We start from the raw sequence: 13,003 nt of genomic DNA, 5'->3' as shown, positions 1-13,003 counted from the left end.
AAGGAACAATAATTTTTTTTTTTTTTTTTCTCCAGTGAACATCTGTTCCCCAAAAAAACTTTAACCACCTGCAAGCATTAGCTTAAAGGCACGAAAACAAAAAACAACTGGAAAAGGTATGTTACCTTTTCCGTATTTTTATTACTATACATTATTAATCCTTCCTTTTGCAATTATTCTTCCTCTAACATACCTAATTAGAAAAGTAATGGATAGTTTAGAGAAACAATATACTATTTCTACTCTAGGAAGGTGCAACATTAGGGATATTGTTGTGTAGTGTAGGGGAACATATCTCTATTTCAACTGCAGTAAGGTACATTGATTAGGACAGTCTCATGTAGTAATAGTTATATTGTATGTCACTATTATTTTAAAGATACTCAGATTTAACATTTCAAACCACCGTTAATTTTTTTTTTATCCTCTTTTTTTTTCAAAAGATAACAATTTTGAATCGCAACTAAAATCTTGAGCCAACAAAGCAAATCATCTTCAGCCACCTCATCCATAAAAGCAAGTTCTACAAAACAAGGTATTTATTTACAGCATGGTTTCTTAACCTTCAATATATTAGACTAACTATCACATTGCTAAAGTTTTCCCAAAAAAACCAATACAATTATGGTTACATTTCCACATTACAGAATTTTTTTTCATGACTAAAGGATGGTGTAGCATTACGGAAAGTGTTATGTGCTGCAACTTATATCAAATGTGCAATTTTTGTAGAAAAATTTCTAAAAACGCATTTCTCAACATCGTTCTGTTTTCTCATTTTTTTCTTTTATCACTTTTCCAGACACTTATTTTTCCATTCGACAACAAATCACCTCTTAAGTGTCTACTCCAGCCTACACACCAATCCCACTGAACAAGAGTCAGCAAGAAAAGCAAATTTGAAAGAAAAAGGTATTTTTAACCAACATTCTAAGGTGCAGCAGTTTTAAAAATGTACCATGCTGTAGGGGTAACAATTTACTATTGTAACTCCAGGAAGGTGCATCAGTAGGGAATGTGTTGGATAGTGTAGGGGTAAATATTTTCTATTCTAACTCCAGGAAGGTGCATAAGTAGGGAAAGTGTTGGATAGTGTTGGGGTAACAATTTACTATTCTAACTCCAGGAAGGAGCATCAGTAGGGAAAGTGTTGGATAGTGTTGGGGTAACAATTTACTATTCTAACTCCAGGAAGGTGCAGCAGTAGGGAAGGTGTTGGATAGTGTAGGGGTAAAAATTTACTATTCTAACTCCAGGAAGGTGCATCAGTAGGGAAAGTGTTGGATAGTGTTGGGGTAACAATTTACTATTCTAACTCCTGGAAGGTGCAGCAGTAGGGAAAGTGTTGGATGGTGAAGGGGTGCAATTTACTATTCTAACTCCAGGAAGGTGCATCAGTAGGGAAAGTGTAGGATAGTGTAGGGGTATCAATTTACTATTCTAACTCCAGGAAGGTGCAGCAGTAGGGAATGTGTTGGATAGTGTAGGGGTATCAATTTACTATTCTAACTCCAGGAAGGTGCATCAGTAGGGAATGTGTTGGATAGTGTAGGGGTAAAAATTTTCTATTCTAACTCCAGGAAGGTGCATAAGTAGGGAAAGTGTTGGATAGTGTTGGGGTAACAATTTACTATTCTAACTCCAGGAAGGTGCATCAGTAGGGAAAGTGTTGGATAGTGTTGGGGTAACAATTTACTATTCTAACTCCAGGAAGGTGCAGCAGTAGGGAAGGTGTTGGATAGTGTAGGGGTAAAAATTTACTATTCTAACTCCAGGAAGGTGCATCAGTAGGGAAAGTGTTGGATAGTGTTGGGGTAACAATTTACTATTCTAACTCCTGGAAGGTGCAGCAGTAGGGAAAGTGTTGGATGGTGAAGGGGTGCAATTTACTATTCTAACTCCAGGAAGGTGCATCAATAGGGAAAGTGTTGGATAGTGTTGGGGTAACAATTTACTATTCTAACTCCAGGAAGGTGCAGCAGTAGGGAATGTGTTGGATAGTGTAGGGGTAACAATTTACTATTCTAACTCCAGGAAGGTGCATCAGTAGGGAAAGTGTTGGATAGTGTTGGGGTAACAATTTACTATTCTAACTCCAGGAAGGTGCAGCAGTAGGGAAGGTGTTGGATAGTGTAGGGGTAAAAATTTACTATTCTAACTCCAGGAAGGTGCATCAGTAGGGAAAGTGTTGGATAGTGTTGGGGTAACAATTTACTATTCTAACTCCTGGAAGGTGCAGCAGTAGGGAAAGTGTTGGATGGTGAAGGGGTGCAATTTACTATTCTAACTCCAGGAAGGTGCATCAATAGGGAAAGTGTTGGATAGTGTTGGGGTAACAATTTACTATTCTAACTCCAGGAAGGTGCAGCAGTAGGGAATGTGTTGGATAGTGTAGGGGTAACAATTTACTATTCTAACTCCAGGAAGGTGCATCAGTAGGGAAAGTGTTGGATAATGTAGGGGTAACAATTTACTATTCTAACTCCAGGAAGGTGCATCAGTAGGGAAAGTGTTGGATAATGTAGGGGTAACAATTTACTATTCTAACTCCAGGAAGGTGCAGCAGTAGGGAAAGTGTTGGATGGTGAAGGGATGCAATTTACTATTCTAACTCCAGGAAGGTGCAGCAGTAGGGAAAGTGTTGGATGGTGAAGGGGTGCAATTTACTATTGTAACTCCAGGAAGATGCATCAGTAGTGAAAGAGTTGGATAGTGTAGGGGTATGAATTTACTATTCTAACTCCAGGAAGGTGCAGCAGTAGGGAATGTGTTGGATAGTGTAGGGGTAACAATTTACTATTCTAACTCCTGGAAGGTGCAGCAGTATGGAAATTGTTGGATAGTGTTGGGGTAACAATTTACTATTCTAACTCCAGGAAGGTGCAGCAGTAGGGAAATTAATGGATGGTGTAAATGTTATGTTTTAAGAAAATTTTAAATTTTTTAAGGCTAATTTTTTTGTCTTTTCTCCTTTTTTCAGATAATGTCTAGCCTGGGAGCTGCCAACTTTATTAAATCCAGGAAGGGCAAACATTTGTTAAACCATGGTGGATACATATATAGTAAGGAAAGAATAAGTTTAACTAGAAATCATTGGAGGTGCGTGCAATACTACACTACCCATTGCAGTGGCAGAGCGGTTACTGTTGATAATTTGGTTGTGAAAACCACAGAACATAACCACTCTGCCTCTGCAATGGATGTAGAAATCAGAGAGACAATAAATGAGATGAAAGCTATTGCAAGCACCTCCAATGATTCTACAGGATCAATTTTAAGAGAGGTTGCACAGCATGTCCCCAGTCATGTTGCTAGTAACATGCCTATAATACCCAATTTGAGAAGAATTATTCAGAGACAAAAGCAGGCAAGTAACATTCAATTGTCTACACCACATACTTTCTCTGACATTAGAATTCCTCATGATCTTTCTATTTCTTTTTCTGATGAACCTTTCCTTCTGCATGACAACGAAAACCCTCAGAAACGTATTCTAATTTTTAGTACCCCACGTAACCTTGCTAAGTTAGAAAGTAGTGAAATTTGGATGATGGATGGGACGTTTAAAAGTACACCCCATCCTTTCACTCAAATTTACACTATACATGCTAAAATTAACAATAGTGTAATTCCCTTAGTGTATAGTTTGCTACCTGATAAGACTTCTGCAACATACACTGAACTTTTAACAGTGATTAAAAGTAAAACATCTGCAAGTCCTCGAAAAATAATTATTGATTTCGAATTGAGCATGATCAATGTGATCACTAAAACGTACACGGATACCCAAATTCAGGGATGTTTTTTCCATTTTTCACAGGCATTTTGGCGTAAATTACAGAAAACATCCCTAGTTGCAGAATATTCTCGGGATAGCAAACTACAATTTGAACTAAAAAAATTAACTGCACTTTGTTTTGTTCCTCCCGATAGTGTGGACGAGTACTACACTGCAATTATAGAATCTGTTTATTATACGAGTAACGAAGAAAAATTGGCACCCATTCTAAATTATTTTGAGGACACATGGATTGGACACCTAAGCAGATCGGGTCGCAGGAGGAAGCCACGATTCCATGTGGAGTGGTGGAACTGCTACACGAGTTGTTTAGAGGGAGAAGCCAAAACAAACAATGCCATTGAGGGATGGCATAACTCCTTCAATCATACAATTGGTAAACCACATCCTAACTTCTACTCATTTTTGGAAACTTTGAAGAAGGAGCAAAGTTTCCAAGAAATGAGAATAGCACAAACACTCGCAGGTAGTCTAAACCCACGAGTAACAGTCAAAACAAGGGAAATGTCTGAGAGACTATTGGCAATTCTACAACAATTTTCGTTGTGTGTGGCTATAGACTACCTGGAAAATCTTTCTAACATTCTTTCTTTTTAAAACAATGAATTTACTTACTTTCCTGCTTTGCTTTAAATTTTACTAATTTTAAAAATTCATTTGGCATACCAAGATATTTTCCAAAAATTTTTTCAAACAAACAAGTCGGGTTATTTTTTTTTTTAAAACAAATCTTCATTTCCACCAAAAAATACCAATGTTTACAAATTTACTATCCCATAGTATTTGAACAATTTTTCTTTATCGGAACTCCATTAATAAAATTTCCGAAAAATTTCAATTTAATTACCGTCAAAACCAATCACCAAATCTCAAACAGATGTAGAATATACAAATCAAACCATATTCCGAAATGCACTTTGCAGCTGAATCCTCATTTGTATGACAATCTTGAATTTTCAAAATTTGAAAGTACGCACATTTTTTGTACTTTGAAATGAAGATCGACAGTACGTTTTTTACTTCGTAAATAAACAAATCAACTGTCTGAACAGTAACTTTTAATTTTTAAAGAGTTACATACTTTTTATAACTAAATAAATAACTTTTAGCGACCCGACATAGGCATGCATTAATGACATTAATGTGGACATGTTTAACAACATTTAAGACATCAATTAGTTTTCCCGCAACCTCACCTTATTCTTTCCTGACTATATATGTATCCCTTTTAAAGGTTTAATCTATAATTTCAACTGAAAATATTTCCTACCTGGACGCAGATCAGCTTCCTGCTGCTTCCTCCTCCGATGCTCTGCAAAATGGCGTATTACGTCGACGCTCACGTCCTTACGTCATCGCGTGCATCTCAATTTATAGCGGACTACTTTCTTTAAATAATCTGTAAATAAATGTTTATATATGTAAATAAAATATTTTTATTTTGTTATAAAAATGTTACTTACATTGCAAAATTTTAAGAAAAATATGCTTATTTTTTTCATGATTTTTCAATAAATTAAAAATGTGAAAACAATAATTGTTTGCTGTCATTATTTTTAAAATAGTTATTTAAACTCCAAAATTGTAATTAAATAAATGTAAATTTACTAAATATGTTCCTTACCTCGACTCTATTGTCTTTTCCCTTCAAAACTTTCTCTTTCTTCACTTTCTGAACCTTCTTTTCTTGTTCCGCGGGTTGTATATTCTGAGGCTGCCAAAATAAATAAAGGACAAAGACGCTCATAGACTTCAATGGAAAAGCGTGGGATTTTTTTAAAAAAAGTAAGTAATTATTGTTTTTTCAATTTTTAAACTATTATTATTTTTAAATTGATTAATTTATTACTCTTTTAATCTTTAAAGTTTTTTTTTTGATTTAAAAAAAATTTATTTTATTTTATTTTTATAATAATTAAACCAAAAATACTCTTCCATTTCTTTTAAAATAAAGTTCACTTTTTTTTGAACTTATAAATACTCTAGTATTTTCATATGTGATGACTTAAATTTTAGATAAACACTCTTGTAATATTTTATAAAATTCTCTAGTATTAAAATTTAGTTACTCACTCATATTTTTTTAAAATAAAATATTAAATACTCTTTAAATTTAGAATACTTCTAAATGATTTATTTATTTAAAAAAATACTCACTAATCACTGTAATATATTTAAAATTAAAGTTAAAGAAACTCATTCAATTTAGAGAAATACTCAAGTATTAAATTTAGTAATTATTAAGTATCAAGTTTTAATATTTAAAAACTCTAATAGTAATTTAACTATCCAACAAAAACATTCCTACTAGACAAAATAGCCAAGTATAAATATTAAAATACTCAAGTATTAATTTAACTGCTATCCTACCAAACATTTCTACTAGACAAAATACTCAAGTATTAATATTTTGATAAACTACTCACTTTTTTCAAATTTCAATTGCTTTATTAAAAATAATTAAAAAAGATAAATATTTATTTTAAAGGAAAAACCAAGAAAAAAAAATGCGTTGTAATAGTATATGCGTTGTAAAAGTACTTACCATATAACATCTTGCGTTGTAAATGCATGCATTGTAAATGCATGCGTTGTAAAGGCATTTTCAAATAATGCGTTGTAAAGGTATATGCGTTGTAAAAGTACTTACCATATAATGGCACGCGTTGTAAAAGCATGCGTTGTAAAAGTTTTTGCGTTGTAAAAAATGCGTTGTAATAGCATAGCGTTGTAAAAGTTGCGTTGTAAAGGTAGATCCCCACCTGTACCTACTTAAAAGATACAAAGGGTTAGTTCAGTCACTTGAATTGAATCGTCTTTAACCCTGACACTTCCCTGTTGGTTAGCCTAGACATCGAGAGTCTCTATATGATTATCCCCCAGGAAGATATGATCAGGGTGTTAAAAACAGCCCTAGAAAGTACAACATGGGAATATAATACTCCAAGGTCCTTGATTCTAGAATGCGCTGAACTCGCATTAAAAGAACATTTCTTTGAGACCTGATCCTACAGACGTACGGCACTTCCGAGTGTAGAAGGCCTGTATGTGTTTGAATTTGAGAAAACATATATTCTCAACTCCAACAATCCTTTCAAAGATAACATCATATTCTATAAACATCATATAGATGATAGATTGATGATCTAGGAAGGGCAGGATGAGAAACGTACCCTTTTTTGACCTGCATAAACTGCTGCGACAATAATTTGGCGTTCACCCACAGCATGGATATATACAAGATTTATTTTCTGAATTTCAAGATCATTACTGAGAATGGAAAACTCAGAACTAAAACTTATTACAAACCAACATCAAGAAATTCTTTACTACAATTTGACAGTTTCCATCCCAGGACCCTGAGAGAAAATCTCCCCTTTGGCCAATACCTCCGTTTACAGAGGAACTGCAGTGACGTAAAAGACTTCAAGTCCTCTCCACTAAACTGAGAGAACATGGCTATCCAGCGAGGATTTTAAAGAACTCCCAGAAACGTGTTCGGAATCAGAATAGGGATGCCCTTTTAGAAGAGACACCCAGAGCTGACACCACAATACCGCTCACCTGTGTAACCACATACAGCACTGTTTCTAATCAGGTATTAAAAATTAGTAACAAACATTGGAAGAGTTTCCAAACAGGAAAATTAAGTTGGGAAAAAACACTGTTCTCCTACAGAAAGGAAAGAAGTCTTAAAAGACAGTTTAGTAACAACTCTCCAAAAAAATGTGGAACTACAGATCCACACAGTTCTCAATGCCTGGGGATTAGGGAACGTGACAGGACACTTCCCATGTGGTAATTGTAGTGTCTGTCATCTAAGGAAACATACGAACTGCAACTCTAGCAATGTAATCTATATGATCACCTGCGCATGTGGCTTGCGCTACATCGGAATGACAAGCCGGAAAATAAAAATAAGAATCTGCAAACAGTGCAGTAATATTAGATGTAGGCGCAACACTACGAGAATGACTGACCACTTTCTGGCCAGTGGACACACAACCAACGACCTCTAATGGGTTGGCATAGAACAAATTGAAAAGTGTCACTCCAATATGCAGAGCCGCTTACTCGAGAAAGAACAGAGATGGGTCTACCGCTTGTCAACTCATAAAGAGGACTTGAATGACAATATCCCTTGGAACGCCATTAACAGCGTTTAGACTAGGCCTGGGCTAAATTTCCGTTCCGCTCGCGGAAATTGCGATAATTTGACATTTTCGCGTTCTGCGGAGAGCGCGAAAATGTCAAAATTTCCGCATTCCGCAGCTTAGCGATAATTTGTTTCTTGCTCGCGCTGTAAAATGATACATTCTCGCGCGCGCGATCGCCTTACCTGAATCCCCGCGTTCGCCGACAAGTTTTCCCGATCTGGTCGCGTTCTCCACGAGATGTTGGATTGCTGGTAGCCATTTGCGCTGTCTCGCGACAGTTCGCGCCCGCAGTAATGTCATTGGTCGCGCGATCACGTCTTTCTTCTCGCGATCATGCACCGCGAGAAGAGTGAAAACAAGATGGCCGCGCCCGCGAGCAACCGCATGGGTAAGTTGGTGAGCCGCGACCATGCTGAAAATACCCCGAACAGGCAGGAAAAAAACTTCCGCATCTTCGCGATATTTCCGCTTGTTTGCGGAGATTTTAAACATTTTTGAGATAATTTGCGAAAGTCACTTTCGCAAATTCCACCCACCCCTAGTTTAGACATTCTTCCCGATACGTCACATGTCCCCTCTGTCAGCATCAGCATAATCTTTTACAAACACTATGTTCACATATGTTTTGTGCACATACACCTATAGTGACATGCCCTAAATTAGGGACCATGGCACTTAGTAGTTTAAATACATTTACCCTGGCTAAACATTATTAGTATGCTTTTGTGACCAATCACACAATTCTAAAAGTAGACAGGATAACGTGTTGAAACTAAGGTGCAATGTGAATCTTGTCCCATTATCTCCGTTTGATGCATCCTACGGTTTAGTCTCTTTTTGCTCTGTTTCCATCTTTGTAGAAATATACTCCAACTAAGCCGATCATGTGGCAAAAAACAATGACGTCCTCACAGACGTTCACGTGCAGATGCTATGCCCTTAGCATACGAGCCAGCTTCTGCTGTGTTTTTGCATTTAACAGGCACAAGTCGATCTGTGAGCATCCCTGGGATCCTGCACCGCAGGACCATATTAGGTACCCTTGTGGGCAGTTAACCTTGGTGAAGTAAGCTGGGTTTTCGGCTAATACAGGGGTGGTTTATGCAATAACGGAGTTTGATTTTGCTACAGACATAATCCACCCTTCTCTATATCATTTCCTAGTGTGTGACTACAGGTCCTGCACCCTGCCGGGATCCATGCTGCTGACGAGCAGTTGTGCTAATGTAAGATCTTTTAAATTTTGTCTTCTCACAAAGTGATTATTGATCCGTTTCTCTGCCAATATTGAGTTTTATTTCACTTAATATAGAATTAATCGAAGGGTAACGACCCTGAATGAGGATGTCCCACACCTCCTAGGCGTGGTTGTCTGCTGTTTTCCTTGACTCAGAGGTCAACAACGTTGCTTTACCCGCCTTTGCTACTAACCATGGTTTTAGCAAGTTTGCACTGCAACTACATCACACTAAGGTTTTAGTGGCTAATTTAATGATCGCATGCCTTTCAGGTAATTTTCTTTTGAGTATGGCACAGGGAATCCACTTGTATGGTTCTTTGACCACATTCTGCACCAATGTATGCCAGAAGGCACATTGATGCTGATGTGGGTTGCTTTTGCTGACTGCCTGTAGAACGGATACAACATAAGAGCCACTCAGCACCTACCTAAGTCACATTAACATTGCACATTGATGTTTTTATGTTCTACTTTGTCTTACAGATATAGCGTGTCAGTGGAAACCGTAAGTATGGTACTACCCCCACATTCACAGTACACCTTGGCACGTGTACTGATATCTCACAAGGCCTTTGACCTGACCTCATATCACTCCCTGGTCCTGAAGAAAGCCAATTATAATTTCAGTATACAGGCTGAAACATGTAGACCACTATTAGGATATTCTAGACCAATTTAGTGCTAATAATATTCGCCCTCTTTTCTTTTTAATCTTGTCCTAGGATCTCAACAATAAAGCACTTCAAGTTTGAAGAAGGATCCTCGAGGCAATTAAAAAAACTTTTGCATTTGAATTCACACCTATCACAAAAAAACACCTGCTCCGCTGTAATCAGGCATCGAAGGACACCTGGGATGCATTCAGCTCCCCACGTGGGAACCAAATGATGAAACATGCCACCAACTAGGTTGGTGGGTGAGGGTTCTTTTTAAAAACCCAATGGTTTTTCCTGATTCCCTGGTCCTTTGATGCAGTGAGTTTGGATTCCCCTGCAGGGTTTGTCCCTATTGATGTTTTGTAGATATATATATATATAAATATATTATCTACTGGAGGTCGCCAGTAGATAGTTATAGATAGGACCACGTTTCCATAGGAAAAGCATTTTTTCATGTGCTTATAACTTTGGCATCGTTTGACGAATCTTTATGAAATATTCCAAAAAGTTTCTCTGTTTTGATCCGCTCCTACCTTGAAAGTTTGGGGGTGATGGGTTAAGGGGGGGCTGAGAAAAGAGGGGGGTCTCAAAACGTGTTTTCTCAATGCATTTTACATAAGAAACTTTAGACAAGGCTACAGGTCAAACTACTGAACGGAATTACGCCAAATTGGCAGGGAGAAAGGTCTTGATCCAGAAAGCACGCTTTTGTTGAAATGGTGTAAGTAGTTTTTGAGATATTAAAGGAAAAAGTATATATATATCTGGGCGGAGCCTAACTCCTGAGCACAAGCTTGCCTCTGATTGGCTGCTAACACTTCAAACCAGGAAGTGTCCTCCGATTGGCTGCTAACACTTAAAGCGAGGAAGTGTTATCAGCCATCTTGTGCCTCGCATCGAGTGAAAATATAAAACAAAGGTCCCGGGGGCAATTTAATATAGCGAAGCTCTGTCTGTGCGAGATACCCCTTTCACGCTCCCTCTGCCCACATCACCAGCTCGCAGCTATGCCTTTAGAAGGCAGTCCGTTGGCTCGCAGCTCTCTGCCTATGCGAGCTAGTACGCTGCTGTGTCTCTTTGTGAGTGGATGCGCCACATTTGGCAGGGAGAAAGACCGTGGTCCAGAAAGCACGCCTTTGTTTCAATGGGGTAAATCCGTTCAGTAGTATTTGAGAAATATCATATTGTACAGATATCGATATTTGAGAATTCTGACATCTGATTGGTTGAGGCGTGACGAGCACGAGCTTGCGGCTCATTGGCTGTGAACTGTTGAGACTAGGAAGTGTTGGTAGCCATTTTGTGATTCAGTCCGTCAGCTCGTATCTCTCCGTAGTTCTACCTCTGCGAGGTAATACTGAAAATATACCGGAGCTCTGTGTGTGCGAGATTCACGTTTCACGCTCCCTCTCCCCACATCACCACTTCGCAGCTATGCCTTTAGAAGCCAGTCCATCGGCTCGCAGCTCTCTACCTTTGCTAGCTAGTACACTGCTGTGCCTCTACCTCTGCGAGCTAGTACGCTGCTGTTCCTTTGAGAGCAGACGGCCCGTAGTTCTCCCTCTGCAAGTCCAGCCCACGGGCTGCAGCTGTCCCTCTGTGAGCCTGGGTGCGAACTGTTGATAAGTCACACTATATGAGCATTGAAAAGCCATTTTGTGATTCAGTCCGTCAGCTCGGATCTGTCCGAGGTAACTCTGAAAACATACCGGAGCTCTGTCTGTGCCAGATACCCCCTTCATGCTCCCTCTCCCCACATCATTGTTCCACAGCTATCCCTTCTGGAAGTGGACGGCCCGCACCTTTTCCTATACCTGTCGGCCCGCAGCCGTTCCAGCCAGTCGGCTCGCAGCTCTTCATCTACGAGCCAGTCCGCCGGCTCGCAAGTCTCTGGGAGCCGATGCAATGGAGCCAACGAGCATGCAGGTCGGACACCCAACACTGCTCCGACACCCCCAGCAGCAGCTCCTTGTCCACCACCTCCCCCTCACCCCCACCCCCACAAACAAATGTGACAGTCACGTGAGGAAATCTTGAACGTATAAAAATGGCTAATGTGGTACAATTATTAATAGGAAGATGCTTGTGAGGTTGGACAAATAAGAATCTTAGTCATGTATGGATTTACATATAAAACATTTTATTTAAACAAAAGAACAACATAAAAGTAGGTACAGGTATGGCATGTCATCCCTCGACAATTTGTGAATCACAGCCTGCAAGACAAATAGAAAGACAAGATGGTGCGTGATGCGTCCAGCAAAGGAGAGAGAGAGAGAAAGAGTGAGAGAGAGGACGAGAGAGAGAAAGAAAGAGAGAGAGAGAGAGGAAGACAGAGAAAGAGAGAAAGAGAGAGAAAGCGAGAATGAGTGAGATACAAGGAAGAGAGAAAGAGAAACAGTGAGAGAGGAAGAGAGAGAGTGTGAGAGAGAAAGGAAGAGATAGAGAATAAGAGAGAGATAGAGTGTGAGTTACAGAAAGGAAGAGATGGAGAGAGAGAGAGAGAGTGTTGACACTGGAGAAAATCTTCACAGCTCACCTTTCTGCCACCGGTGTGTCTCCAACCATGTGCTGGGACATAATGCAGCCCTCAAGTTTAGTCATCTGAAACATAGTATAGAAAGTGTAATGGCAGAGTACATACAACTGCACAAGTTGTGAATCACAGCCTGCAAGACAAAAAGAAAGATAAGATGGTGCGTCATGCGTCCAGCAAAGGAGTGAGAGAGAGAAGAAGACAGAGTGAGAGAGAGAGAAAGAAAGAGAGAAAGAGTGAGATACAAGGAAGAGAGAAAGAGAGAAACAGTGTGAGAGAGAGGAAGAGAGAGAGAGAAAGTGAAAGAGAGGAAGAGAGAGAAAGAAAGAATGAGAGAGAGAGGAAGAGACAGAGAAAGTGTGAGAGAGAGAAACGAAGAGATAGAGAATAAGAGAGAGATAGAGTGTGAGTGACAGAAAGGAAGAGATGGAGAGGGAGAGTGAGTGTTGACACTGTGGAGAAATTCTTCACAGCTCACCTTTCTGCCACCGGTGTGTCTCCAACCACGTGCCGGGACATAATGCAGCCCTCAAGTTTAGTCATCTGAAACATAGTATAGAAAGAGTAATGGCAGAGTACATACAACTGCACAATTTGTGAATCACAGCCTAA

General features: G+C 39.0%; 1 long non-coding RNA gene across 3 annotated transcripts in view; it reads right to left on the bottom strand.

The window, feature by feature from the left end:
• Positions 1–12,022: 12,022 nt before the first annotated feature.
• LOC146865730 (uncharacterized) overlaps positions 12,023–13,003 on the bottom strand; it is a 108,565-nt gene continuing 107,584 nt past the window's right edge. For 2 of the 3 annotated variants that reach the window (XR_014976688.1, XR_014976686.1), the window contains exons 3-5: positions 12,870–12,934; positions 12,395–12,524; positions 12,023–12,071 (exon numbers count right to left, since the gene is read on the bottom strand). This is a non-coding gene — a long non-coding RNA (uncharacterized LOC146865730). Of the gene's footprint in view, positions 12,072–12,394; positions 12,525–12,869; positions 12,996–13,003 lie in introns of those variants that run through there. The other variant, XR_014976687.1, reaches the window with a different exon arrangement.

This window comes from Triturus cristatus, chromosome 2_1 (assembly GCF_964204655.1).
Source record: "Triturus cristatus chromosome 2_1, aTriCri1.1, whole genome shotgun sequence".
Taxonomy (NCBI): Eukaryota; Metazoa; Chordata; class Amphibia; order Caudata; family Salamandridae; genus Triturus; species Triturus cristatus.
This window is presented reverse-complemented; position numbering and strand designations above follow the sequence as displayed.